At 33.2% G+C, this 4,341-nt stretch overlaps 1 long non-coding RNA gene across 2 annotated transcripts; it reads left to right on the forward strand.

Moving 5' to 3' along the window:
* Window positions 1–901: 901 nt before the first annotated feature.
* On the forward strand, window positions 902–3,371 carry LOC117340196. Of its 2 annotated transcripts, none has more exons than XR_004535393.1 (3): window positions 902–1,256; window positions 2,790–2,906; window positions 3,209–3,371. It is a non-coding gene; the product is annotated as an uncharacterized LOC117340196 (long non-coding RNA). The 2 variants fall into 2 exon arrangements; XR_004535392.1 differs by having other exon boundaries at window positions 904–1,261.
* The last annotated feature ends 970 nt before the right edge of the window (window positions 3,372–4,341 follow it).

Below are 4,341 nucleotides of genomic sequence, written 5' to 3' on the forward strand. Positions count from 1 at the left end.
AACGCAGGACAGATTATACTGACAACGGCCCTCGATTTAGGTGTTCATATACATATTTTAAAATAAACCTCCACTTATACTCCATTTTTATTGTTATTTATTGGTTAATTTTAGAAATCTACTGATTTAAGACTTCATCAATTTCAATATGTTTAACCCCTTAACTCCCAACTACGCCAAACTACGCCAATAGCACGTCGGTGTTAGGGAAATGGTCGTATCTCCCTTGTTTGTTTACCTATTGAGATACCGAATATACCTAGTAAAACGGGAGAAAATATCCAACAACATTTGTTCTTTGTAAAATTTCATTTGACAAACTTTTCTGATACATTTTATGAGTTGAAAAAACAAGCCAACCTTTTTTTCGACTATTTTGAATTGTTGACGTCGTGTTTCAGCCGGCGTAATCGTCAAAGCGCGGATTCGATTTTGTATCTCACATTACTTAAAATATAACGAGAAATAATGCCTGTAATTCACAACAGTGGTAGTCAATACTCTCAATATTATGTATATTCCCCTATCTTACAGGAATCCTCCAAAAAGTGATGTTTTTTGTCAATAAAGTACATGTGATGTATGGTTCTATACCGTACGCAGCACACATCGACAAATTTTAATGATTTTTTGCATAAAAAATAGTAATCATGACATATACAATTGAAGCCAAGAAAAAACTGACCAAAATACACAATTCTATTAGTCATAAAGTACCAAATAAATGATTAAAAGTTTCCATAAATCCGTATTATTTTAACGAAACACCACAGTAACTTGACGTCGTGCAAGAGGAGTCGATAACGCAAGCACCTGCGCGAATACGATCGACAACTTTTAGTTTCTGCTGTTTTCATAACGCAATATATGGTCTTGGTTTCATCAGAAACATCACTTTTGTGGCACTTTTGTGATAGCACATATTTTGAATACAAATAATAATAAAAAAAATGAATAAATAAAAATAAAGCCAACGACAGCAAAATCTATTTATAGTAATCGGGTATTTCCTAGATGATCACTTTCGGTTTCTAAATGGTGGGATAGACATGTGCCTGGTGCCGATTGTTTTCGCGGACCGAACATATTACCGATACAAGTCGTCACCAAAACAATATGCAGTGACCATGCACTGTCAACTCAACTAACAAACTGTGAGGTGACACTGGGCATTATGAAGAGCTGCGGACGTACCCTGTATATGGACACAAACAGACAAACAATCATAGATAGGCCTACAGATGAACATAACGTAGGTAAGGTAAGTACATAAAGTGAAGTTCTATAGACACGAGAATACAAAAAGTACAAGCAATATCTTATATGCATTTTTTACAAATATTTCATTTATTGTGTTACAAGATAGGCCTACATTTGTATATTGGCTCCAAATGAAATATGACCAGTTAAAACAATATTCACATTAAAACAACAATTTAGTTCTTGTTTCATTTATTTTTTATTTGATTTTCTTCTTCTTCTTCTTCTTCTTCTTCTTTTTTCTTTGTTTGTTGGGGGGGTGGGGGGGAGGTTACAATAAATTTTATCATTACAGTATTTTGTATCAGAATTATCAGTATTTATCTCTATGAATTTAATTTCTAATTTTGACTTTACATCAGTATATTAAATATGTTTGTGTGTACAAATAGTAAAACGTTCTTAATGTTTTTGCCAAATTTCTATACATGCATGTATCAACTAAAATTGGATGAATTTGCTTTTATTGCATTTCACATAATGAAAAATACATGGGAGATGAAAAAGTGAGACCTATTCATAAAATTTCAGTTTTGCAACAGTGGTATATAAATTCAGAAAAAAAGTCACATGGTATGGTTGATAAAAGAGGTGATAGAGGATTACTGCAAATACCAAATTGCTGTTCTTGAGTTTAGCTGGTTGTGAATTCTACACTGTTTGGATCATGGTGTGCTGATATAGGTTGGGTTCTTATATATATATTCATGTTAGGGCTCATATCCCTACCCCCATATATATAAAGTGTTTTTATTGTTACTGTGCTTACTACAAATGGATGAGGATCAACATGTGACACCCCCCAGCTTTTGTCAGAATTCAAGCATTATATGTTGTGTCAGACTTTTTTATGTGAAATAGACTGATACATGTATACATGTATACAGGTGTAGAGATATGTGTAGTTGTACATGTTTCAGTAAGTATTCTATGCCAGTAAAGGCTGGGAACATTGTTGAAAGCAAATAATTTGAATAAATCAAAGATAGGCAGATACTTGTGTTGGCAGATATAATGCTGGTTAGCTAGTAATTATCATTTTATGCTTTATTATGATTAATCCTCTAAGGATCCACACAAGACAGAAAAAATAAGTAATTACAAGTTTTCACAGTTATTATTAGTGAGGAGTGGGACACTGAAGCAGGGTTATAACGTGTATTTCTCTGTTTGAGAGTAACCCGAGTTTCCTCTGACCTAAACACCAAACATAAGACACTTAGATGGAGAGATGTCCTTTATGAGACATAATGATCTTACCATCAAAATGTCTAATGTCTGGCAGTAGGGCAAGAAGAAACTCATTGGTGTGCTTATTTGGATTTTCAGAATGTTATGAATATTTGAAATGCAGATTTGGTTGGTGGGCATGTTTGTTTAACTTTCTAAAAGTTCATTTTAAGGCTTTTTAAAATATTCCACATTAATGATATCTCAATTTTTTTTTTTTTTTTTTTTGTATTTTTTAAACAGGACCATGTGAAACAAGCAATCAACAACATTTGAATAAAGTTCATTTTGTGTTTCAGGTATTCCCCTTACTTGTAAGTTCTGGAGCTGTCTCAATTTTACTAGCAAGCTGGGTGTACAAAATTTAATGTGAACATTGGCTTCGTGATGATTCTGCCTAATATATGACATCAAAGGTAAGCTAATAGATTTATCTAATTACAAATTCACTACAATTAAAATGTTTATTATATTATAGCTTCTGAGGATATTTGGTTTTGTTTAAATTGATCATTATTTTCTGCTTTTCTATATGTATGTGAGCTCATTTCCTATACTTCATTATTGACTGTTTCATTTGAAATTTTGAAGTGAGCATTATATATTACCATATTCTTTAGAATAAATCTGTAATGCCTTGCAAATAAGATATTTTATTAGTGTATATACATGTATCTGGATGCTTATGATATTGATTTTCTCCCATTTCAAATTTCAGGTACATCAGCTTTAGGACTTTATTTATGTGGATATTTGTGGTGTGACCAATACTAGAGGATAAATGCCATCCCCTGCCACCAGAGACAGCAGATTTAGGCATAGTTTCCCTTAGCTACCATCTCCCACTGTTCTGTGTCATTGATTAAAATTACATAACTCAATATTTGTGTTGGTGTTGTTTTTCAACTGCTTTCATGTTGAATCATGTAATTTTGATCTTAAGTGAATTATTATTTTCAAAAACATGGTACATAAATATATCATTTACATACCAAATATGGCTTGCCTGGCCATGTAATAAATATAGTTGAGAATTCTTTATAATCCATAATAAACATGTAACCAACAAAGTTCAAGTGTTTATATCAATCAACTTGTTTGTCTGCCAAACTGGATTATTCAAACTGAAATTTTCATCAATACCTATGTTCCTTTGGGGAACTTGGACTTTCTTCACTTGTCTATATTTCTTCATGTCTATTGTCTATGAATTAAGTCTAGGATTTCTCAACCAGGAAGACATGCACACACAGAATGATGAGCAAAGATTGTTATAACCATTTGATTTGCATGCCTTCTATAATTTTAATTTTTATCAGTAAATCTGTTTTTAGTATAATAGTAGTACCGTATGCTAGTTATTATGACCTTTTTGTTAATCAACCTATATCTGTGATCAAGTGGCTAATTATGATTGACATCTAACACGAAAGGCTATGTATACAGGATACCTCATTGAAATCGAATCAACTCCTACATGCAGGGAAGTCAGGTGTTACTACTGTAGCGGGGGATGTTATCGTATACTGTATGTACTGACAGGTTAAGCTAACAGGGTTAAGCTTAACGATAACTATATGTCATGTCTATATGTTGTGTCTGTACTATCTACCTGTGTCACCTTGACCTTTGCTAGTCCTCTGTTCACGTGTGCTGTCTCTGGTCGATGTTTTTGTCGTGCATTGTTCGTAGTCGCTTGCTTTTTCGTCAGTGTCTGTCGTGCCTGTGTATCCTCTGTCGTGATTGGTCCTTATAGTTTTTTGTATTGTTAAAAAGTGGGATAAATTCAGGGTAGTATATCGTATACTGGGCAGTCTGATGGATTAGTTTCCTGTGTGCTGTCACGTCTTC

This window comes from Pecten maximus, chromosome 13 (assembly GCF_902652985.1).
Source record: "Pecten maximus chromosome 13, xPecMax1.1, whole genome shotgun sequence".
NCBI lineage: Eukaryota > Metazoa > Mollusca > Bivalvia > Pectinida > Pectinidae > Pecten > Pecten maximus.